We start from the raw sequence: 27,386 nt of genomic DNA on the forward strand, positions 1-27,386 counted from the left end.
GCTAGATCTAATGTTCCTCGACCGATTCAAATTCTTTTCACCATTTCACTTTTTAATTTTCACACGTGAATTCTTCCATGTGTAGTTTCATTTTTTTTCCAGCTGTGCCTTCAAAAGATTCATCTATTCATTTCCACATGTTCCTTTTTTTTCACATGTAGATCCTAAAGAGTCATGTGGTTCCACATAAAGATCCTATGGAGTCTTCTTTTTCTTCTTCTTCTGCGTTTTTCCTGAAAAATCACACACAAAAATGCATGAATGAAATGACATTTTTAAAAGTGGATCCTTTGTGCAAACAGTACAATAAAAACAATAATTATTTTCCCAAAAAAAGTCCTTCAAGCTAGATCTTCTTCTTCTTCTTCTTCTTCTTTCGGCTGCTCCCATTAGGGGTTGCCACAGCGGATCATCCGTCTCCATACCACCCTGTCCTCTATATCTGCCTCTTTTACACCAACTACCTGCATGTCTTCCCTCACCACATCCATGAACCTCCTCCTTGGCCTTCCTCTTTTCCTCCTACCTGGTGGCTCCATCTTCAGCATTTTTCTACCAATATAATTCATGTCCCTTCTCTGCACATGTCCAAACCATCTCAATCTCGCCTCCCTCACCTTGTCACCAAAACATCCTACATGTGCTGTCCCTCTAATAAACTCATTTCTAATCTTGTCCATCCTCGTCACTCCCAACGAAAACCTCAACATCTTCAGCTCTGCTACCTCCAGCTCCACCTCCTGTTTTTTACTCAATGCCACTGTCTCTAATCCATACAACATCGCAGGTCTCACCACAGTCCTATAAACTTTCCCTTTCATTCTTGCAGATACTCTTCTATCACAAATCACTCCTGTCACTCTTCTCCACCCACTCCACCCTGCCTGCACTCTTTTCTTTACTTCCCTAACACACTCTCCATTACTTTGCACTGTTGACCCCAGGTACCTGAACTCCTCCACCTTCTCCACCTCTTCTCCCTGCAACCGCATCACTCCACTGCCCTCCCTCTCATTCACACACATGTACTCTGTCTTACTCCTACTGACTTTCATTCCCCTTCTCTCCAGCGCATATCTCCACCTCTCCAGGCTCTTCTCAACCTGCTCTCTACTCTCACCACAAATCACAATATCATCTGCAAACATCATAGTCCAGGGAGACTCCTGTCTGACCTCGTCCGTCAACCTGTCCATCACCACTGCAAACAGGAAAGGGCTCAGGGCCGATCCTTGATGCAGTCCAACCTTCACCCTGAACCAGTCTGTCGTACCTACTGCACACTTTACTGCCGTCACACTGTCCTCATACATGTCCTGCACCACCCTCACATACTTCTCTGACACACCTGACTTCCTCATACAATACCACAACTCCTCTCTTGGCACTCTGTCGTACGCTTTCTCTAAATCCACAAATACACAATGCAGCTCCTTCTGTCCTTCTCTATACTTCTCCATCAACATCCTCAAAGCAAATAAGGCATCTGTGGTGCTCTTCCTCGGCATGAAACCATACTGTTGCTCACAGATGGTCACCTCTTCTCTCAGCCTGGCTTCCACTACTCTTTCCCATAACTTCATGGTGTGACTGATCAACTTAATTCCCCTGTAGTTACTGCAGGTCTGCACATCTCCCTTATGCTTAAAGATCGGTACCAGCACACTCCTTCTCCATTCCTCAGGCATCCTCTCCCCTTCCAGAATCCTGTTAAACAATCTGGTTAAAAACTCCACTGCCATCTCTCCTAAACATCTCCACGCTTCTACCGGTATGTCATCTGGTCCAACCGACTTTCCATTCTTCATCCTCTTAATCGCTGCTCTCACTTCCTCCTTACTAATCCTATCTACATCCTGCTTCACCAACTCCACATCCTCCAACCTTCTCTCTCTCTGATTTTCCTCATTCATCAGCTGCTCAAAATACTCCCTCCATCTTCTCAACACACTCTCCTCACTAGTCAACACATTTCCCTCTCCATTCTTTATTGCTCTAACTTGCAGTACATCCTTCCCAGCTCGGTCCCTCTGCTTGGCCAATCGGTATAAATCCTTTTCTCCTTCCTTAGTGTCCAACCTCTTATACAGTTCCTCATATGCCTTTTCCTTGGCTTTCGCCACATCCCTTTTAACCTGCTGCCGCATCTTCTTGTACTCCTGCCTACTCTTCTCATCACTCTGTCGATCCCACTTCTGTTTTGCCAATCTCTTTCCCCTAATGCTCTCCTGCACTTCCTCATTCCACCACCACGTCTCCTTGTCTTGCTTTCTATTTTCAGATGTCACACCAAGTACTTTTCTAGCTGCCTCCCTCATCACTCCTGCAGTAGTTGCCCAATCATCCGGCACCTCTTCACCACCACCAAGCCCCTGTCTGACCTCTTCCCTGAACCTCACACTACACTCTTCCTCCTTCAGTTTCCACCATCTTATTCTTCTTTCAAACCTTACTTTCCTCCTCTTCTTCTTCGCCTCCAAAACCATCCTACAGACCACCATCCGATGCTGTCTAGCTACACTGTCCCCTGCCAACACCTTACAGTCTCCAATCTCCTTCAGGTTGCATCTCCTGCATAGCACATAGTCCACCTGTGTGCACCTTCCTCCACTCTTATACGTCACCCTATGATCCTCCTTCTTCTTAAAATACGTGTTCACCACTGCCATTTCCATCCTTTTAGCAAAATCTACCACCATCTGCCCTTCCACATTCCTCTCCTTAAAACCATACCTACCCATCACCTCCTCATCACCTCTGTTCCCTTCACCTACATGCCCATTAAAGTCTGCCCCAATCACCAATCGTTCTTTCCTAGGTACACCATCTACCACTTCATCTAATTCACTCCAGAATCTTTCTTTCTCCTCCATCTCACAGCCAACTTGTGGAGCATAGGCACTGATGACATTTATCATCATCCCTTCAACTTCCACCTTCACAATCATCACCCTATCAGAAACTCTCTTCACCTCCACTACACTCTTACTGTACGCTTCCTTCAGAATCACCCCTACACCATTTCTCTTCCTATCCACACCATGATAAAACAGTTTAAACCCACCTCCAATGTTCCTGGCCTTACTCCCTTTCCACTTGGTCTCCTGAACACACAACACATCTACCTTTCTCCTCTCCATCATATCAGCTATCTCTCTCCCTTTACCCGTCATAGTACTAACATTTAAAGTACCATAATAGTTCCTTCAAGCTAGATCTAATGATGATTTAAACAACCTCCAAATTGTATAACAGACTAGTCATATCATGAAAGGAAATAACTACATTCTGTTTTTGTCATTGATCAAGCAAAAAGAAAGGTTGCATAAACAAAAGCATTCGTCAAAGTCAGCTTGAGGTAAACGGTATAAATGTTTCTCTCCACTAGCAAGTTCCATTTACATTTGCCTATTGCCGTTAGCTATCCTGTGAGTTTCATGTCGTCCTGTGACTTGCTTCTATTGGTTGCTTTCCGATGAGCATTTGAATCTGAGATTTGAATAAAAAATCTTGGATACTGCCAGAGCTTTGCTGTCAGGAACTCGGGGTCACAACTAGCATGTCTTATTGTTAAACTGCCCTGAAACTGCAAGGTGCACAAACATGCTCAAATCTGATTGGTTAAAAGGTTGTTGATTTATTTTATACACCAGAACGCATGTCGTTTCTCCATCCACGTGTAAGTAAAACCTTATAGGTCTTGTTTCAGCATAAATGCCTTCTCACATTTAAGTGTACAAGAAGACGATGTGCACACAATAACCTACAGACTATTTTGTGGCTTTGTTTTAGAATTGTTCGCTTCGTCAGCAGATTTCTTCTTTCCACAAACGGACGGCTAAACAACCAATTTAGGCAAAATGAAAAAAAGCAAGGTAGAGAATGAGGTGTAAAGCAAGTACCATGGTACTGCAAATGACAAACAGAATTACAAACATCATTAATAATGTACAGTAGTCTACAGTAGACCTCAGTCAGAGAAAAAATTTACAGTACACAGACAAAAATCAGGATGGGGTCATAATAGCTATGTACACTTCATCGTTTTAGATTGGAGTTTAATCAGCTGATATATAAGGGAAAAATACTGCTCTTGAATTTGCTGGTGCAAAAGTGAAATCTCTTGCAGTGTTTGCCATATACAGTATATATATGGTGGTCTAGTGGTTAGGATGCGGCGCTCTCACCGCTGCGGCCCGGGTTCGGTCCCCGTCAGGGAACCAACCCCAGCCACTCTTAGTGCCGGTCCCAAGCCCGGATAAATGGGGAGGGTTGCGTTAGGAAGGGCATCCAGCGTAAAAACATGTGCCAAATCAAACATGCGGAGGATCCGTCTGTGGCGACCCCTAACGGGAGAACCCAAAAGAAAGTTATATAAAGTATATATATATATATATATGTGTGTGTGTGTATATACTGTATGTATATATGTGTAATTTTGAGCACTTCCCTGGCTCATTAGCTAATGTAAAACTCCTCCACTAAAGAAACGTACAAAATGTTTGTTGTAATATTCTTCATACATGCTTTTCATTGTCTATATTTTATATTTGAGTTGGTTTTCTTGAATTTTTAGAGATCATTTACAATTCCAGATCAGGATTTAAAAAGTACTTCTCACAATATTTTGACATTGTGGTCTGGAAAAAAAAAATGAGAGTCTGCTAATCCCTCTGCACTTGCTAACAATTCAGTCAATTCAGAGCAGAGGGGGATTTTAGCTTTGTGATTAATTCGAAGCAAATTGATAATCCGGTGATGGACAACCAGAAGCAACATCTTCTTTATTTGTCTTGTAGCCTATTTCTTTTACCCTGTTATATCTTTGGCCAGAAGAAATCCTTTAAGATGCTGGTAGTTCTCTGTGCATTATCAACACAATTTCCAAATATATACAATTTAGGTTTCAATTTAGCGATAATGTATAAAGTGTTAGCAGCCGGAGCAGCCCCTTTAAGAAGGTAGTGAATGGAGGTAAGACATATGACCGAGGCAAACATCATGACATGCATCAAGTCATAGACAGATGTGGAGGAGAGAATCTGGTAATTTTTCAAAATAAAATATTGTTCAGAATCAGATAATAAATAAAATGGAAATAATGTAAGTTATGTATTGTTTCTGTGCGGCCCAGTAACAATTGTCCCACGGACCGGTGCCGGTCCGTGGCTGGGGGCTGGGGACCACTGTTCTAGATTTAACGTTTACATTCTTATACCACTCATCCTAAAACATTATAACTTCTACTGTACCAATGAAGGGTTGGTTCAGCAAAAGAACACAGAATAGTCTTCAGGATAAAAGGCTTCGGTATTTGTCAGTTCCACAACATTAAAATAAACTATAAATGGATAGAAATACATGACATTAGCTATTAAATACACAAAGTAAGCATAGTGTGAAATAAAATAAATCTAAAATATTTTTTTTTAACATATAATTCTTGGAAAAGATGTGTATCAGTACAACAAATAGTTTTTTTTTATACCCCCTAAAACAGCCATGCTGCATTGTAGCATTTCTTTATGATGTAAATTGATGCTCAACAAAATGTGTATCTAATTCACCTAAAGAATTAAGTTAGGAATAAAATATCAACGTTAGTATCAAGCATCATCTATGAAGTACTGCATGGTACAGTTTACTGCAACAAAAGGAAGGTATGATAATGTAAATGTTCATTTTAACTTACAAAAACTGATCTGCTACATTACAAGCACTGCCTTATGCTTGTCAGCAGTAGTTATACAGATACAATCAAATTAATCCAGGTTTAATACGGTTAAAACCAACAGATAGAACAACAAAAGAATGGTTTCATTTTATTGACAAAATCATGACAAAATGGTTAAATGGTGGATTAGCAGGTCTTCAAAAAATCCCCCCAAAAAGGCAGACTACAAGCATATAAATAATACAATCGTACTTAATCAAAATTTACAAGTGCTTGTTATTTTTTCTAAAACTGAGTTGGAATGGAATAAGAAAGATTTAGTTGAAAAAACACATTTAAAACATTTGAGGCTTTTTAGACAAGTTATTTAGACATCCAGGAAAGCATTAAATTAGATTGGGCAAGTTTATGAACAGCTAATGAATTGATTGGATTAATTTATGATTCATTTTAATTCTTGAATATTCTTGGTATTAAAAATTTGTAGTGGTGTAGTTTTAAAGTTTAAAGTGAGAAGTGTTTTTTTTTTTCACATACACAACCATACACATTACATACACTTGAAAATGACATCAAAATAAAATACAAAATAAAACATTAAAATAAACCAATACCGTCTTCTTGTCTGTGTGAGCGGCTTTTTTTTCCCTGTCACATAATATCACCTGAAGTATGGCTCTTCAGCATAGGAACTTTTCTATGTGTTGTTTTGGTTCTCTTTGAATGCCAGAGTTTGTGTTTAACTGCTCAATTCTGAATGTCAGCCAACGTTCCTGAGCTGTGAAGGAAACGATTTTTATCTCACTACCACTCTCGCTATCTATAGCCCGAGGTAAAACTTGTTCTGTCTTAAAATGGCAAATGTTTCTGCAGGGCATTTTGTGTGCTGTTAGCAGATATACGGCTAATATCAAAGCATTGTCTTCTTGGTACAAGTCATGGCAAATACAAGGGCAAAGAATTAAAGCATTTCTCATGATATAGTCCTCAAGAAGTCATGCTAAAGAACATCAAGCCATTTAAGCTAGCTCTCAGATCATAGCCATGATGCTTACTGATTAACCTCAAGCTGCTTAAGCTAGCTCTCAGATCATATGGCAAGATACTCCCTTAGACTACGATATTATCCTCAAGCCACTTAAGCTAGCTCTCTGATCATAGCGCTAATACTCTTACACTTCACAACGTTATTTAAAAATTCGAGTGTATTTGTGGCAAATAAGCAGCTCAAATATTAAACCCTTCTCACAAATTTCTTCTATGAACAGATGGTCTGTCTAAAAGCCATTTGCATCACTCGATCATTTGATTCAAGGTGGCGAGAGGGCTAGCTGTCCGTTTGCCTACTGGCTAATTTGCAATGTATGCTTGTCCCCTCATTGGGGTTAATGCACACTTTTTCAAAGAGAACTCATTGACCTGTTTTTGTGTCCCTGGCTCTTGTTCACTTCTGGGTATTTTTAGAATGAGGACTGGGTGGTTGAGAGGCTCTTAGGGGAATGCAATTGTGTCAGATAGGACACAAAAATGGTCGATACCATAGCATGCACAACCAGGCCCGACTGAGCCATTTTAAATTTGAAACAATTTAGACATATTTCAGTCATCAGTATTCAGTTCCAGTATCAATAATCAATTCAATTACTGTGTGTCAGATTGAGCTTTACTGCAAGGTTATAGTGCCATGTTGCCAGGAATGTTGCCATGTTTATGCCTGTTTTTTCCAGCATTCCAGTGTGGCTAGATATTAAATTTCTTTGGCCAAGTCGACCAGTTTAGATAGTTCATATTGGTTCACTATGACATTTGATATAAGCGTTTATTCAGAGATATACAATGGCTGTTAGAGTATACATGAAGCCATTGGGTAAAGCATTTGCAGTTTTACAAGCTACTTGTTACCATAATATACTACATGAAATTGGCCCTCTGGATTGTAGGAGATTAGCAATGTGGACATGGGATAGGACATGTGGGTTCAAGACAAAAAAACAAAAAAAAAAGCAACTACTCATTTATCTGTAAAACACACTGCAGCATTGTTATTAGTGTCACAGTGTATTGCCTTCCTCATATCAGTGTCTAGACTTGACTTTGAAAAAAAAATATTCTTTTGATATTATAGATATTTGTTTGCTGTGTTCATGTCTAATATTTGTCTAATATTTGACCACCTTCATCTTACTCATCATTTCACTACGATCCAGTCCTGTTTTCTTTCTTCTTTCTTACTATTCTCTCTGCATAAGTCAGAGGTGAGGTGAGCAAATTTAGTTAAATAACTTTTTAACTTTTTATTCTTGAAAGATTTGGTCCAGTTCTTTCCATGAAAAGGTAAAAATCAAACCAGTAATCACTATACAGTGATCTGTGCAACTAGGAAGAAAAGGTGAACAATAAGACACGTAAACACAGGGTACACATAAACTAATCAAGGAATAACACAATACAGGCAAGCACGATCAGGTAACAAAGCAATGGCAGGACAGGGGGCTTTGAGGTGGCTAAAGCAGAAAACCAATATATGAGCACATGGCATGCCTTGTCATGGCATACATGGCAAGACTAGTGAACATTAGATGAACAAGAGAATAAACACATATGTCTCTTCCCATTTATATAGCAATATTCAAGCTTTCTTGTCTCTCTACAGTAGGTCTCTCTGGCCCTCTCCTGGTTCATTGCTTAACTCTTCTACAGCCAGTGGGCACTGCTTTAACTTTCCTCCAGTAGGATTTTTGAACTATTTACTAATGCATAGCATACTGGGGATGGTAGTTAAGTTATATTTCACAGGCAGCAACTGCTGTCCCCCCCCCTTTTTTTTTTTTTTTTGGAAACTTTTTGACAGCAATGACAGGATGAAAAATGTAAACACTTCCAATGGCTCGTCTTTTGACTCATCTTTAATCACAGGAACATCACACTGGGAATAAAAAATGTTTTTCCTCTTAATCCAATTTATTTTTTGAAACTCATTATGTCTATGTCATTACATATTTAGTTTCTAAAGACAGCAGGAACATGATGACTGGCCAAATATTTTTTTGCGTGTTTACAGTTTCTGTAAAGACTCCATATTTATTACACAGTTTGATTTAGTTTGGTTGGACATGGCTTGTTCAACCATATTCAAGTCATATTCTATGGAGATATATATATATATGGATATGTCATAATAAGACTTTTATTACATATTTTTAAATAAAAAAACACACAAGTGAACAATAATTCAAATGTTTTTTTTTTTTATTATTACTGATGAGCTTTTAAGATTGAGATTGATTATCCCTGCTTGACAATTTTTCTTTTAACCTTCAGCAAAATCTGTGGACAGAAACAAAATTACTGAGATGTGTTTTTGTACAAAACTCACATTCTTGCATTCGAGTCTGGCCCACTGATGTTTTCGGTTGATTGATTGAACAACTGAACTTCAACCTCTCACCTCCACAGTGGTTAAAAACCATTGCCACACGTTTGTGTAATTAATCAGAAGTAGACACTGTTGAACATAATCCATGGTCTCAGAGGATGTGCAAGAATGCTAGCTGAGAGTTACAGCGGCTTGGTGATTACTGTGATTTCACATTATTTGGTTTGTTGAATTGGCCATAATTGAGTGTTAATAAATGGGGCATGGTGGCTTAGTGGTTAACCTACTTGCCTCACTACTTCAGCATTAGGGATTCAAATCCCAGGTCCGTCGTGTGTGTGTGAAGTTTGTTTGTTCTCCCTGTAATATAGGGGTTTCCTCCAGCCAATTTGCTCTTCCAAAATGTATTTCCAATTATTTAGTAGAAAAAAATCTATATAGAAAATAGATAGATGGATCATTCCTAAAGTAAATCAAACCGTAGATGTTTTCTGACTTACCAACACGTTCTCACTCTGCAGTGAAGTACTATTTTCTGATTGGTCAGAAGGTATCTATTCCTTTACCATAATAGCAGGTTCACATGAATAATTGTCAAACAAAAGTCAATTATAACCAAAAAATTGTAGAAATGATATAGTGAAGCTTTTTTAAATAATAGCAAGAAAACCAGAAGGCAGGTATAAAACACACTGCACGAACACTAAAGACTTTTCAACACATTACAGGTGATCTCAGTTGGATAGATAATTAACGTAAACCTGAGCAGATGTGCGCTGTAAGGTTGTGGTATAAAGATTTTAAAGTCACCTGTTATCTTCAAACCACATTCTAGTTAAATAGCAGTGTAACCCTCTGTTATATATTTATGCTTTTTCTGTTTTGTTAAAAAAAAAAAAAATAGTAACTAGTTTTTAATGTGTTTTCCCCGTCTGACTTCTTTCCTATTGATCTGAGGGCAGGATCTTATAGTAAAGTTATCTTAGACTTGCTTACCATGTGTGGAGTTTTTGTGCCAGCGAGGTTAATAGTCAGCTCCAGAGTGCAGCACTTAAGTGAATGGTGTAAAACCCAGGAGTCCTGACATGTTTGCCACTGTTTTCCCTGCACAGGCTGTAGTGTACATGCAGATAAATGGAGTCTTGCTGTTAAACACACTTCTGTTGTTGTTCTGCTGTCTGTGGGTCGTCTGGAGATCTGGATGTGTGGCATGGTACAACTGAAACAAAGCTGGAGTTGTGTAATGCTCATTAGGCTTTCCTTATTAGCGTCATTTTAATTATGTTTGGAAGTTATTTGTGTGAGCAACTTGCTGAGTAATAGAGTCAAGTAAGCAATAAAGAATGATGTGGAAAGCAGTTCCTGATATCAGCACAGTATTTTCTGTAATAGCAGCATGCAATAAAGTTAAATATCATGCAGTAGTATTTACTAAATAAATATGTAGAGCTTTTTTTTCTTTGTATAGCTCAATTTATCTTCTACTGAACAAGATCCTATTATCGCATAAAATAACATTCAGTCCCTAATTAACTTTTTTATTCCATTTTCTCAAATAAAAAAATGGACTAAAAACTATTTCCATGGCTCTGAAGACTCGCATGTTGTGGAAAAACCACTGTGACTTTAAAATCACATAGCAATGTTACTATAGTAACAAGTCAATCACACTCCTTTTTTTTTTTAGAATACTTTATTGATCCCACAGGAACATTTTTATTTCTTTGCATATTCCAGTGATGTAAGAAGCTGTGTTCAGAGTGCAAGGTCAGCCATTATACAGCACCCCTGGAGCACAGAGGAATAAGGGCCTTGCTCAGGGGCCCCCAAGAGTGGCATCTTGGAGATATCAAGGCTTTAAACCCAAACCTTTCAAACAATAACCAAGAGCCTTAACCACTGAGCCACCACCCCTACCACCTCCACCAAACAAATAATATAGCTGATATAGTGAAGCTTTATTTAAGAAAATTGTTTCACATTTAAGGAAAAGGTCTCCAGTTTTATTGCGGTTTAACTTTTTACGTAAATATTCAGGCAGGAAACCGAGGAGACACATAAGTGCAAATTGTACTTCACAGAAAATGCATTAGAGTGGATAAAACAGCTGCTAAAGACTTTAATGAATGTAGATCTGACCAGATGTGCTTTTCTGGGTCTAAAGACTTGGCTGTGGTGGAAAACTGCTGTGACTGTTAAAACTGTACTGACACTGGAGACTCCTTACCAAGATTTCAAATAAACACCCCGTTCTATTTATTAATATTGCATACACACTGATCGTAACAACGGTTTTATGAATCAGATAAAGATAAGTTCATACAGTTTTCCCCAAACTAAAACTAACTTTGATTCTTCCTTCTTAAAGCACCCTTTCTAAATTCAAGTTCCCTCTTCTCATCTTCCAAAAATCCCTGCAGCACTGCTACAGTAGCGCACTCTCCATTTTTACGCAAACCCATTCTTCATGTTATGACAAATCAGATCACGCATCCCACCACCATCGCTCTATCCGTCTCTCTTGTAGCTGACAGCCAGCAGCAGCAGCAGCAGCACTCAGGCGTGGTTCCCTGCTGACGGGGCTGTTTGATAAAGCAGAGCTTAGATGACTCAGTGGGGTGAAATCTCAGATGCTGAAAGCGGTTGTTTATCTCCGAGATGTGCTACACGGACTGTAAAAAGAGCTGCTAAGAGGCCTGTAGTGACGCTTTCTTTCAAATGGAATTTAAATCTGAATTTGGACCGAGAAATTACTTTCGAGAGCTGCCTCATATGTTTCTGGGGTATTTACTTTCTTTTTTTTTTTTTAGCATATGCTTGCAGGTCAGCAAAAGTTGAAATGTCCCAGATGAATATTGTAGTTTTATTATGAAATGAAATGAAGGACAGAATCTAAATTCCACAGAAATTGTATGAATCAAAAAAAAATCAAGGCAACAATTTTCATTTTAATTTTTTTTTTGGATTGTAAGCCATATGGCTTGTGTAAGCCATAAGATTGTAAGTCAGTCCCACTGAGTAAGGTTGTAGTAAAGGGGTAAGCAAGGCCCCCTATTCATTAACTGCTCAGTTGTAAGAGTGAGATCATTGTAAGTCACTCTGAATAAGGATTTCTGCCAAATGCCATAAATGTAGTGGAAGTAAAGGCTACGTTTTCAGTTCGGATCTTGGTTCAACCTTGGCCTCAATCCCTTTCAAACTTAATCTCAGCCTGCCCTGGTCTTGTTCTTTGACACTGGTGCTCTTGACTAAAAAGCCTTATTTGCACTTCTAATCATAATATAGTGTTAATAAAACCAAAACTAACTACTGTAACTAATGAACCGAGTCTTGTTACAGCATCACGTGGCATTTTGTTTAAAAAAAACCCCACATGTATCCATTAATTAGTTTTATTTTCACCTTTCAGTTTCATTTCTGTTGCCTCTCAGTCAATTTACACTGACTGCCTAAGGCTTCAACTGTGAACCGTTTCATTATGAAGGTGTTAAAAACAAACCCAAAAACACTGCAAAGAATGCATGATTCAGAAAGTCCAAGTGATTATTATCTTTGAAATGTTTTCAAGAATATTTATTTTATTAAAGTTAAAGCATTTTGGCTTTGATTGGAGGATCTGATAATAACTCCATTTCCCTTTTAAATTAGATAATAGTACTTTGTTGTGGCCACAAACCCCCCCACAGAGAACTGTGAAGGGTTCTCCAGCAGGGTGGGTAATATGATATAACTTATGGCATTATTGGCCAAGGAATTAATAAGTATATCGAGAGTGATGTTCGAAAATGTATTTACAAAATAAATAAGAAATTAATTCTACTTAAAGTCATTTCTATTCACAAGATGAAAAGCGGTGTTTGGCAGAAGTCTTTAAAAAACTTTTATACGTAACTATTCGAATTTTAGTCAAATATTCTAAATCTCTCTCTCTTTTTTGTGCCAAAGCACAGATGTCAGGTATTCCAGAGTTCACCTCTACATGATGTTGGTCTTAACACTGCAGGCATTTATCTGCCAGAGTGTGTTATATGATCCTAATAAAACTACTCCGCCTCTCACGGCACTCTCAGAGTGCACTTCTCCCACACTCACCACATAGAAGAGACACTTTAGTGGTTACCTAGCATCTGTCCCAAATCAGGTACAGTGCCGAGATTGTTGTAAAAGAGCTTTCCTAATGCTTCTTAATTCCATATTTACGCCCACTGGTATGCAGAATTTATTTATTTATTTAAATGAATAATGTTATGGGAGCAGATCCAGGGTTGCAATTTCATCCTTCTACTTACTAAACTGAGTGTACAGAGCTTCTGCAGTATCTACGCCGTTAGAGAGATTTTGAAGAGTTTTTACTGAGACATGGACGCACTGAAGCATGGAGAACTTGCTGGCTGTCAGCAAGAAAACCTTGGCTCCCCGATAAATAAATCTAGACACGCATGTTCCTTTTGTTTCCATGCAACAAACCAGGAAATTTAATGATACAGTATGAACAGTTACTGCTTTACACACTCTTGGTATCTGGAAAGTTTGTGTCTTCAAACATTCAGTTGCAATACTTTACTATGCCTCTTGTAAAACTTTTCAAAGGTGTTCTTCACTCGTTGGATATTTCTTTCATACCTTGCAATCCAGATTATTCCAGAGCAGTTCAATAGGATTTTGCATGTATACTTCGTATCATTGTCTTGTTGTTTGGTGAAGTGGATTAACTGCAGTCCAGATGGAATCGCATAGCGTTCTATGAAGTATGGAATGGGAGCCATGTTGGTTCAGTATTCATCTGAAATAAGTCTTCAACCTTCCCTGCTCCAAAACAACCCCAAACCATTAAGGTCCACCTGTAACAGTTTCTTGCCCCCCAATCTGACTGAATAAGTGGCTTCCCAAAGTGCTGATATTTATTTTGTATAACAGCACTGGGAATTTTTTTTTGATTTGTGTTACTCTACTTACCTGCATTCATTAAATGAAGCATAACATTTAAATTCTGTCACCACTGAAAGTGGTAATACGGTTACTACAAGCTGTAGTCAGTGACCATGTTTGTCATATAATGAGGGGAAAAGGGGCATAACGTAGAACTAACTAGAAGTAAATGAAAAGCAGAATAACTAGATAAGGAAAAATAATGATAACTTAGAACACGATTCAGCAACAAACAATGATGGCAAACATGGAAAACAAATAAGAGACACTGGATGTGGTGTAAGGTGAGTCTTTATACAAATTATGTGCAGTGGTATATGAAGGACAGAAACCATGTACTTAAATAAAAGTAGAGATACGTTAGGTAAAAATGACTTTAGTAAAATTTCTATGTGTAAAATGTATAATTAAGGGGTAATATAGGGTCCTATATTAACACTAACACTAAATTCACCAGAGAACAATAAAATAATAGTAATACAAAGTCATACATCCCGGAGAGCATAATGTTTGGAACGAAGCACGTTCATGGATTTGCAATGCATTTGGACTGGCTTTTACCTTGTTAGCGTTAGCCTTTTTGCCCGAAACATGCCGCTGGCATGGCATCAGCCCACCTGTCAGTCTCAGAATAATAATGGCGCCAGATGAAAAGGCTAATCAATAAGTCAAAGGGCTCCTAGTTATTCAGTTTTGAACCCTGCTGGGAGAAGCAGTGAGTGACATGTGTGCTACTACACTGACAGGCATGTCCATAGTGGTGTAGGAGTAAAAGAATGGCCCTGAACACTGTCTAATTGATTTTAAAGGTCTTCGATTTCATTTCGCCTGGCCTGCAGGCCAAACATGCACTAGATTTGTGCACTGTGTAGCGCTGCTAAGTTGGACGAGGTTGTATGTGTATGATGTGCAAATTCCACTGGGTTTCAGCATCGTTGCTTATCCACGGCTTAGCCACAGGTGAGTTCTGTTCTGTTTTTTTTTTCTTTCTTTTAAAGTTTAAAGCAATAATCTGAAAATTGCATTAAATAACTAAAATATTGTAGCACTCTCAGTAGATAAGGACATTTAAAATCTATTAAAACCAGTTTACGATCTTTTGGGTTTTTTATTTTCTCTTAGATCTACAACACTTCCAAAAGGATTTGCATTTTTTTTTAAACTGGAGTGTTTCAAGAAATTTTATTATTGAAATACTGTTTTTTATTTTATGCAACAGGGTTGCAATAAAATTCATTTTATTAAGTATATTTATTACGTTTGCTTAATAATTAATACTTATTAACATGAAGACAGTAAAATAGTAAAAATGTTGTAAAACTGTAGCATACATTAGACCAGACCTGGGCAAACTACGGCCCGCGGGCCCTTTGTACGTCCCTGTCCGGCCCGCGTGAGGCCAATCATAAATTACATGGAGGCACCGAAAATTTTCGGCCGAAATACCCAAATCACCGAAACAACACGGCAGAAACACAATTGTAATGACGCAATAAAAAAGCGCAGCCAGCACACGGTTATCTGGATAAGAGCAACATGTCTGCGGTGTGCGGATAGCGATTTGCAAAACATGCAAGGGGGTGTATCTGCAAAGAGTTTCTCCACGTCGGGTTTAATTTATCACCTGAAATCATCCCGATTGCCATTCTAAATATGAGAAGAACGCTGCGCAGAAAAGTAGTCAATCCGAGCATGCGCACTCCGTCTGTAGAGGACGTTTTTGAAAAGGCAGGAAAGTTTTCCAGTGATGGTGCCAAGGCAAAAGGCATAACACCAAACATTATGGATTTCATTGCCATTTGAATTGAATTTTCATTTCGGTGCATCCCTAAAATATTATCGTTGGTGTGGCCCTCTGTCACAATTCAGGTTTCTCACATGGCCCCTTGTAAAAATTAATTGCCCTCCCCTGCATTAGACCTATACTTTTAGGTTGGGTTTAGAGAAAAATTCACCAAACGTCCAAGTATTTCTGCTTAAATCATTTTCATCGTCACAATATTCTGTCTGTTGGTTTGGTGTTTATATATATATATTCATAGGTATTCATGCAATTGGTACAATCAACTGTCCTGTCCCTTACACATTGCTAATATGACACACTCATTTCAATTTCTCATTTACAACAACAGGAGAATTTTCCTTTTTTTCCAAAAGCCACTCAGGTGCTTATTTAGCTCCGTGTCAAATTTCTAGACTGAACTACAGCAACTCAGTCCTGGCAGGTCTGCTTTAGAGGGACATTCGACCTCTACAACCGACCACTACAACAGATCCAGAATGCAGCTGCATGACTCCTTCCAGAGACCAGCACATGAACTGGTCCTACCGTCTCTCAGGGTACAAGGAAAACATGCTTCAAGAAGATTCTCTGTTCTAGCACCAGGATGGTGGACCAAATTTCCATTTGATTTCTAGCTAGCACTAATTTGTTCGCTCGCCCACATCTTAAGTGCTAATATTTTAATAAAAGGGAACATCTTATTTGCATTCTACTTACCAAAATGTCAAGTGGCTCTTACAAACTCAATGTGATGGCTTGGTCATTTTAAATAATTTCTAGTATCGAAAAACATCTGAACAGAAGCCAAAATCTCAGACTTGTCTCATAATAAGCAACTTGACTGATCTAAACCAGTTAAACACATCTAATTAATCAAAATGTAAATACCCTGATATGTTGTAATGACTCGTGCAAATGTACTTACAGCTTTATGAATTTTTGAAAAGCTCCGTTTCCCCATGTTTGGGTTTCAGCAGCACTTTAAGCCATGGTGATCCGAGCAGTACTAGTTGGTTTGCCAAAGGCATTTGTATAATTTATCTGTGATTAATCGTCCTAGTTTAGTAATTTCCTCAGCAGGGGCTGTCATATCTGACCCCTTGGTGCTGAAATTTATGACTCGTGAGCTGTTGCATTGCAAAGTTGCCTGCATTGTATTACTCCTCCATCTCGCTGCTTATTAATGGCATCCAAACCGTTTTTATAGCACTGAAATGGATTTTGGATGGCCATTTTGAGGTGCATACACACAGTCAGGGTCAAGTAGACGAATGACTTGTACATGGAACTGTTCATGTATGCAGAATGGGTATATTTGGCAATTTGTCTTGAAGAATTTAATAAGATAGTAGAAATTAGGATTGATATATGTATAAGATCAATCAGGGTTGCTCTATTGCTGGGAGTAGGGCAATAGCCAAGTAGAAACGTGCATCTCCCCTCTGTCAAAATGGCATATAATCTTATAAGGCAAATGTTAATTTCTGTCACCTACAGTCGTTTCACTTTAAATGGACAACTTTCCAAAAGCAGCCTCAGATTCTTGTTCTTGGCTAACAAACATGCAAACCAAAGTGATCTGCTTTTGGAACAAATTCACCTCACGGTTTGAGATGTTCTGCATCCTGAGATGCTTTTCTGCTCACTACGGTGCCTATTTGTATTAGCATCAAACCAGTTTGCCTATTCTTCTCAAAGCCTCATCAACATGGTCATTTCATCTTGTACCAACATCCAAACCACAGATGGTGAGGGCCATTTCTGCTTATTCTCTGTAGTATGAGAGTGTTTAATAGGTGAAAAATACACTACTACTGACACTCCATCTGGAACTTGGTTTCTGTTAATGTTGCTTAAATAGTTTTAAACATTTAATTCAGTATTTATTGCTGATGTTTTTCTCATCCATTTTATCAATCGGGAAATATTTATTGATTTGTATTAAATGCCACCTCACTTTTTTTGTAGTCAATGCCAGAGATTCTGGAATCTGCTACAACTCCGGGCCACTCATGTACACAATAGAACATCTGGTTTGACTCCAAATCCAAGACGGAGCTTTTGATAGTTAACTGTGAAGTGACTGAAAGTGGAGACTTCAGAAAAAGAAAGGGATTTTTCACTCCAATCCATGTAAACCATATCTGCATGGAAGTGGCTTTGTGAACATAGGCACTGTCATGCTGGAAGAGGTTTGGGTCTCCTAGTTCTAGTGAAGCTGTAAATATAATGCAACTGCATTCAAAGACATCTGATACAAGTGTGTGCCTCCAACTTTGTGGTACCAGTTTTGGGAGGAACCACATATAACTAAAAAATCGAGGTGTTTCATTACCTTCATCCATATAGTGTAGGTCCAAGCAGCAACAACAAATGGCTTCATGAATTCCTCACTGTCAGTGACATACTTTATCTGTATGTACACGATTAATTATACAACCAAAGCACAAAACCCTTTAAGGCTGCATGTAATCATGCTTTATGACTTGAAGAAAAAGGAACACCTTTAGTCATTAAAAGTGAAATGAGACCCAGCCTTCTTTGTTATAGAAACGGCTCGTAATTGATGTGTGTTGCCAGAGAAATGCGAGTTTAATTCCTGTGAGCTAATGAGCTATAAATCAGAGGTGTGGAAGAGTCAGGGTCTATCTTTCTCGTTTCCTTCTCTTCTCAAGCACTATCGTCTCTCACTCACTCCTTCCGTTACACAACCATCACTCCTGTCTGTTCATATTCATACAAATAGGAAAGGAGGACACACACATACACAAGCTCCACTCTTTGTACATGATTATCCTCTCCTTCCTGAGCCACAACAGGTGCAGGGTCTCACAAGACAGGAACCGGGGCAGGAAACTGATTACATGTTTAAACTCTCAACTGAAAGCTATTCATCATCGCTTCCTGATCAAACCTGGGCAAACTGAGGCATAAAAAAAAAAAAGAAATTTACTCTCAAGACGGCACTCTTTAAACCCTGCACATACAATATCACTCACAGACCATGATAAACCTGAATCCTCATTCCTGATTGGCTGGTGCCAGAATATATTTATTTCTCTTTTTTATTATATAAATTTTTCATTAATACATCATATAATGTTTCATAATAGCAATGGTGTTTTTCTCATAACATTTTTTATGAAATATGAAAAATCTTTTCCAGTTAAAAAGTTCTCATTACATGACGTTTTATGATTTTACTTTTAAATATACTTCTCTCAATAATGTAAAGGTTTTTTTAATGACGCAATATTTTCTTACAATAATGAGATTAATTTTTTATAATAACACTATTTATATTTATTATAGTTATAGTTTTATAGTTATGGTTGTAATATTTGTAGTATACCCATAATAATGAATCATATGGGCAATTTATTTGAAATTTATTTTAATATATCTCCTATTTAGCTCTGTGCACTGGTAGATGCAGAGTTATTGTATTCTAGTCCTGTGGATAGCTGTTTTTATGTATCTAGTCCTGTGGCTAGCTGTTACTTTTGTATTAACTTTTTGTTGTTTCATGAAGTAGCTTGATCCTAAACGTTCGTTGTTTCATTTCACTGTGTTCTCTACTATATATATTTGAAATGTCAAAAAATAAATAAATAAATAAACCACTCAACTTGATAATATTTAATTGAACTTTCATTCATTCATTGAAACCTACACATCAGAGTGAGTTTGCTCTGAATGTATCAAGGTGAAGTAAAACTATTAAAATGAACAGTAAACCTGAAACAGTAATGTTAGGGTCTGTCTTATTCCCTTTGTGTCACACACCACATTATAGCAGGGGCGGGCAGTATAGAAAGCATCGATATTATAGAGAAACGCAGTATAACAGAGCGCTGCACCACAGACACGGATCTCATACAGTGAGAATGAATTCCATTAGTAAAGCAAGAAACCCAATTAAAACATTTCAACAAGTCTCCTTTCACTGCAGCCACAGCTGCACTGCATACACCATTTTCAGCAAAAGCATCAACATTAACCTCAGAAATAACCTTGGGTTTTCCTTGCATTTTTTTTTATGCATTATGGTTTTTAACGAAGATTTAAAATGAAGGCAAATTGTGTGTTTTTGTACACATTTTACAGGAAATCCCCTGCTGATTTTGTGAGTTTAGCCCCTTACAAAGAAATGTTATGGTAGGTTGATTTTAACAGAGAGAGACAGAGTATTAAAAAAATCCATAAAAAATGTCAAGTAAATTTATAATTTAATTTGTATTTCATCAGGTGAGATAAGTATTTCATCCCGTACCAACCAGCATGAATTCTGACTCTCACACTCCCAAATTAGTCGTCCTTTTAAGAAAGAACTCCTAAAATCAACTTGTGATGTGCATAAAAGACACTCGTCACAGAAACAACCTCTTTCATTTAAACCTCCCCACCACCATGGGCAAGACCAAAGAGCTGTCAAAGGATGTCAGAGACAGGATTGTAGACCTGCACAAAGCTGGAATGGGCTACAAGACCATCAGATTGTTGTGTTGGCTGTATGTTTTGGGTCATTGTCATGCTGGAAAACCTATCCACCACCCATCTTCAGTGTTCTGGCTGAGGCCAGGAGGTTCTCATCCAAGATTCTACAGTTCATGGAGCCGTTTATGTGGTAAAGTCTTATTGTACCTTAGCTGAGAAACAGCTGCAAAGCAAAATATTTTCTCCTCCATGTTTGACAGTAAGGATGGTGTTCTTTGGATCATATTCAGCATTTTTCAACCTCTAAACACGGCGAGTCGAGTTGATGCCAAAGAGCTTAATTTTGGTCTCATCTGACCACATCACATTCTCCCAAGCCTTCTCTGAATCATTCAGGGGTTTACTGCCAAACAACGGTTTTCTTGATGGCTGTGGTCCCAGCTCCATTGAGATCATTAACAAGCTCCTTCAGTTTAATTCTAGGCTGATCCCTCATCTTTCTCAGAATCATCATTACCCCATGAGGTGAGATTTAGCATGGAGCACCAGAGCGTGGATGATTGACTTGTCTTGTATTTCTTTCATTTTTACATTTTTGCACCAACAGTGGTCCCTTTCTTTGCTTCTTGCTGATGGTCTTGTAGCCCATTTCAGGCTTGTGCAGGTCTACAATCTTATCCCTGATGTCCTTTGACAGCTCTTTGGTCTTGTCCATGGTGGTGGAGAGGTTTGAATGGAAGAGGTTGATTCTGTGACGGGTGTCTTTTATACACATATTATTATGAGTATTACTTAAAGGGACAAGACTAATTTGGGTGTGTTAAAGTTGCTAGCTGATAGGGGATCAAATACTTATTTCACTCGATCAAATACAAAATAATTTGTATTTAATATTAATTTATTATAATTTTCTGATATTCTTACTCGCACTTTTAAAAAAAAGTAAACCTACCATAAAAATTCTAGACTGTTCATTTCTTTGTAAGTAATCAGCTAATAATTTTCCCACAGTATACAGTCAATGGTTCATGAAAAAGTTTTTGGCTGACGTTTCCTCCTGATGTCCCGCTTTTCTTGAAAAGTTTATCTCCTAAATGCCCTTGCAAGTATATCTGCGACTGAGTATCACTTTCTGACCATCCAATCGAAAGGCATGAAAATACCGACATGTTTATATGTCCCCTAGCGGGCCTTCGAGAGAGCGAGTGTCAATCTAATTGGTTAAATCAACAGCTTCAAGCCACATAGATTTAAATCTGCAGGATGCCTACAAATGGATAAAATCTGGACAGAAACTCTAACCGAAACTTACACCTAAGTGTATATAGAATATACTATAGGAATATTGTAATACATATTTATAAACAAAAGTATATTAAAAATGTAAGTCAATGATTCCGATAGTTTAGTCCAGCAGCGAAGGCGTATCAGAGAAAACAACTTCAATATAGTCATTATTGCTTTTTATCTTTAAAATATTATAAACAAAAAAAATTGATACTGTAGTTATTTTATAGCAATAGTATATCTACGAAGAATAAATATTTATGAGAAATCAGTTTTGAGTGCAGGATAACTTCCTGAAAGCATGTACAAACTGCAGAGGTTTGGCAAACCCATCTGTCACGACAGACAGTCAGGAGCAATCCGTGAGGAGTGTAGATTTAATTTTAAGCTTGAATACCCTTCTTAAACCACACAAGGAATTACTCCTGAAGGTCCCTGCAGTGTGTCGCCTAAATAAATACGGTAGCAGTTAGGAGGTCACAAAAAAAAAAAAAAAGACTTAATAAAAAAATGAGAAAAGGAAGACATTCTGTAAGTGTAATCATGTTTACTAGAGGTGCAGACTCTGTGGTGGATGAAATTTCAGACATGCAGGCTTTTATGTTTGCTTGGACAAAGAAGATTGTTTTGTTTTTTAAGGAGCTTACCAGAGAACAACATGAGAGCTCTCAAAAAATAATAGGATTTTTATGCCTTCCTGAGGACAATTTTAAGCAGAATGTTGCAATAAATATGCTAATAGTCAGTGTTTTGTTCATTGAATCTTTTTTTTTTCTCAAGTAATGCTTGTTTGTTTATGAAAATCAACCAAAACAAGATTTTACATGTAAGAAATAAGACACCTTGGGGTGTTGTAATAAAAAGGGATAAATTCATGCAAGGGAGTGATTTAATGTAGCAGAGTTTTATTACTATCCTAAATTATGTTATAATTCCATGCATGCATGCCCAGCATATTTAATTTTTCTCACATTATATCAATTTGACAACTATGAGAATGTTTCATTTGTTACAGACTCTTGTGCCATACCTTCTGTTATAATCTGTTATAATGTGTTGATAGTTACAATATGGTTCATGTTGTTGAGAGTCCATTAAACAAGTTAGTTTATGTCAAGAGCTCAGCTATAACTGTTACAAAGCACTAACACTGGAGACTCTTCCAAAAAAAAACTTTGTGTGGGAGTTTGTTTGCTGTGTCCACCCTGCAAGTCAATAATATATATAGAGCCAATGTTGAGATCCAAATCAAGTCAGCACAAGTTCAAGGTCAAAAAACAATTCAAGTACTGAGTCAAAAACAGTAAGTCCTAGATTATGTCCCAAGTCAAGACAAGCAAGTTGTAAATCAAGTACCAAGTCAGGAAAGGCAAATCCTGAGTCAAATGCTAAATAAGGACAGACAGGTCACAAGGCTAGTAACAAGTCAAGACAGACAAGTACCAAGTCAAGTACAATGTCAAGACAGTCTTCATTCTCAAGTTAAATCCAAACGCAAGACAGGCGAGTCCCAAGTCAAGAAAAAGGAATGTACCAAGTCAAGACAGATAATTCCCAAGTCAAGTACCAAAGCAAGTCCAAAGGCAAGATAAAAAAATCAATCAAGTCAAAAAATCAAGGCACATGTCAAGTAAACTATCAAGTTAAGACTGATTAGTCCAAGTCAAGTTAATCAACTTTTTTAATCACATTTGTTAATAAAAGACAAGTGATCCATAATGTTCTTTACCAGATTTGTGGCAAGTCCAGTACATTTCCACTGATCTTGCTAGAAGTGTTCAAACCTTTCTAACATTTTCACTTAATGAAATGTATGAGTATTTGAAATTACACCTTTTCCCAGTTTTATTCAAGATTTGCTTTGGGATTTGCTTTTGCAAAAGATATTGCTTTTACTTCTCAAATTACTGAACCACAGAATCTACATATTACAATTCTTTTATTTTTTTTGTTGGGACAATGTAATCTTTGTAGGTGAAAGGTACTATTTTTGGAAGCATAGGCTATTTGACCTGTTGAACCTTGTTGAAACAAATGCGAATGATGATATCATGAAATAAATCGTTTATTGGAAACAAAGAATCATTGCTCCATGTTAAATGTATATTATTTAGATTTTTTGGAAATGTCACAAATGACACATTTCCAGGTCAAAGAGCTTGAGTCCAAGTGAGGTCACAAGTCACTATCCAAATGTTTAATTCAAAGTCCCTTTTGCTTATGTCAAGATAAAATTCAACAAAATAAAGTGTAAAAATTTGTGTATGATTTGCCTTGTAGCCAGCACTTTGGTCAGAACTGGGTTGCATCCTGTCTAACATCAGAAACAGGCTAATATGACAAGCATAATATGTCACAATAGTGAGGAGACGCAATGAGAGGTTTATTTGTGCTTGAGAATCAGTCCATCTAGGCAGTTGGGGCCGCTTGGCATCTTGGCACCAGCTACAGACAAACCTCGACCTGACTTGAATTTCAAACAAATCATTCAGGCAGAAGAAGAGAGAAAAATTTTCTTATGAACGTCTGGTTGCTCTTTGAAATATGTGTCTGTCTCGTCTGGACCTAATGAGAATCCGATCTTGTGACCACCTGTTTGTCTAGTGCCTGCACTGCATTATCAGTCACATAACATTACAGGCTGCGATTTTGAAAATAATGCCTAGAAATGGCATATTTATTTAGAATAGTTTATTACTTTACCCGCTGCCTCAGTAAAGCGTGATTGGGCAGTGGAATGTTTGCACTGGGTTACATCATTCATATTGCTTAGATTGGGTGTGAGGGATTAGTTAAAGGCTAAAAAAAACTTGGGAATTCTATACAGGAAATTATAACAGTTCCTTCTTCAATATATGAATCCGAATTAGAATATGATAAGAGCCATAGACGTTTCATTACATTAAAATTAACTATAAATGGATAAAACCTATAAAATTGGCATGAGAATTAGATATTAGAGGCCTAGTGAATATGAATAAATTATTCAGAAGGAACAAAATATGTTCTTTTAAAGATCAGTTATAACACTTAGGTAGGTTTGAAATGTAGATGATTCCACATTACAAGCTGATCTTAACCTTCAGGATCTGTAGTGTAAGAGTAGATGAAACCATTCATCTTAAATTCCTACCATTAATAATCAATACACTTTTACTAAAATAAATGGTTTAATGCATTGTTAATGCTTTAAATTACCGGTAGGGAATAAAAGATATCCACTATTGCAGCTTTCAAGCTTTATTAGTAACTACCTAGTCAGAGTCACAGTGTTATGAACTCGAGAGATGTAGATGAAGTTGATGAGTTGAGAAAATGTCCAAGCTGGAATTCACACTACCTGTTGCCAGTGTTGGCATTTCAACCTATTTCAGGTGTGTTCCTGGGGAAAGAGGTATAGGTTTCATAGTACTTTCATGAAAAGGAATGGAAAGGAAAGGAAAGGAAAGGAAAGGAAAGGAAAGGAAAGGAAAGGAAAGGAAAGGAAAGGAAAGGAAAGGAAAGGAAATTAAAGGAAAGGAAGGTTTTTTCCAGCCTTCAGACTTTTTACTGTTCATGGTTTACAGGATTGGAGTTTATGCAGACTAAAAAGTTCATGATGTCCATTCTGAGATGTTTTCCTTCTCACCATGGTTGTATAGAGTGGCTATTTAAGTTTCTCTAGCCTTTAAAGAGTTGGGCCATTCTCCTTTGACCTCTTTCATGAGATCTGGATTATCATCACATAAATAGCTAATTGTATAAATGAGCTGGGGATGAAAGCGTTCCTGTTAATTTGGCCAATGGGACTCCAGGTGTTTATATGTATATAAAATATAACCAGAAAATTTTTATTTGTCTGTGTACTTGACTTGAAAAATGCCTACACAGATCTTTCTTCCTTTTCTGCTAAATGCCTTATAAATCTGTAAAATGAACATTTAGGGCTGTTTTATGAAGGCAGCAAGAATGACTCTTAAAATGTCTTGAGAATTAACTAATAAATAATATAGCCAATAGTTTGTGGACACCTAACCATGACTCCTATGCATTCTTGTTTCTGACAAAATCCCATCAGATTTAATAGGCTGATTTTTTTTGTCTGTACTCCAGTACACCTATAGTGGATATAATATGTAATTATTCCTAAACTGAAAAAAAAAAATACAATGATGTAATGGACACTGACATTTTCTCAAAGAAATGCATTGGCCCAAAAGACAAAGCCAATGTTGAAAAAAGTGAGCACCTCATAAGCCAGCTTTTGGTGCTGTACTTAGTTAATGGATGCAGGTGAATGAGTGTAGGAGGGAGCAGAAAGAAGATGAAAGAGTGCTGATTCGAAATGATTTCCAACTGATGCGCTGGTCTGAAGGGACAACTGCTTACCCTGCTGCATTTGTCCAGGGAAGGGCAGCACATTTTGTATGGCACTTCATCTGCCCCTGAGCAGAAACCCATCTGAATTCATAAATTAGGTAAGAGAGCGCAAGAGAGAGAAATACAGGGAGAGAAGTAGATAGACAGAGAGCGGGAGAGAGAGATACAAAGAGAGATCTTCCAGGTCTATTGATCATATGCCTTCTCAGGTTGAATGTGAATGAGTTTCTCGGTGTGACTCTGCATAATCCGCTGCTAAACCCGAGTGCTCTTCCAACCTCTTCATCCCTCCTTCTTCCTTCGCTATAAAGTGAATCAAAACTATTAAAATGTCAGGCCTGCCATTCCTTAAAGACCCTGACAAACGACATACAATTTGACGTCTCCATCTTAGTACACTGCTGATATCTGTGACGTGTCCTGTTTCATGAAAGATAATGTCTTGCGTACGTAGTGCTTATAAACTCTGTATTTGGTCGTTATATAATAATAAAAGACATACAATATATTCTATTATAGGATTATAAATACCAATTCGAAAAAAGTTAGGACACTGTGTATAATATCAATTCAAACAGAATGCAATGATTTGCACCCATAAAATATTCATAATTTATTATTATATTATTATATTATATTCATAATTCTAATTCATAGAAAAGGTTTAAGGTGAGGAAATATTTTAATTAAAAAATTGAGTTAATTTGTAATTTAATGGGTGCAACATGTCTCAAATAAGTTGGGATGGGGCAACAAAAGTCTGGAAAGTGTCTGGAAGTTTATTAAAATTAAACAGTTGGAGAAACATTTTGCAATTAATTAGGTTAATTGACTACAGGTCACTAGGTTGATTGGGTATACATAGTGTAGTCTCTTATAAAACCAGAGTCTCTCAGAAAAAAAGATGGCCAGAGCTTCACCTATCTGTGAAAGACTGTGTGTGAAACAATTTCAGAATAATGATCTTCTGCGTACTATTGCAAAACAGTTGAATATCACATAATTTACAGTATATAATATCATCAAAATTTAAAAGAATCTGGAGAAATCTGTGTGCACAAGGGACAAGGGTAAAAATCAATACTGGATGCCTGTTATCTTTGGGACCTCAGGCAGCGCTGCATTTATAATAATATGAAAGGCATAGAGCATGGAAATCACTACATGAGCTCATTAATGCCTCAAGAAATCATTGTCTGTAAACACCAGTTTACCATGTCATCTACAAATGCAGGTTAAATCTCAATTATACAAAGAAGAAGGCATGCGTGAACATGATCCAGAAACAACAACATCCTCTCTGGGGCTGAAGCGCATTTAAAATGTACTGAGGTAAAGTAGAAAACATAAAAAAGTGGAAAGGTGAAAAAGTGGAGGCGGATTTTTTGGATCATGTTCCCGCATGCCGCCTTCCTTGTATGATAGAGATTTAAAGTGCATTTGTGGATCACATGGCAAACTGTGCTCAGAAACAATGGTCTGAAAATGGGTTTATGAGATTTCCAAATCATTGCATTCTGTTTTTATTTACATTTTACACA

At 37.5% G+C, this 27,386-nt stretch overlaps 1 protein-coding gene across 1 annotated transcript in view; it reads left to right on the forward strand.

Annotated features, from left to right (window-relative positions):
- LOC310719981 (contactin-associated protein-like 2) overlaps nucleotides 1-27,386 on the forward strand; it is a 138,997-nt gene that overhangs the window by 817 nt on the left and 110,794 nt on the right. The gene's annotated exons all lie outside the window — the stretch shown is intronic.

The sequence above is a fragment of the Silurus aristotelis genome, assembly GCF_946808225.1.
Source record: "Silurus aristotelis genome assembly, chromosome: 25".
In the NCBI taxonomy this organism is placed as follows: domain Eukaryota; kingdom Metazoa; phylum Chordata; class Actinopteri; order Siluriformes; family Siluridae; genus Silurus; species Silurus aristotelis.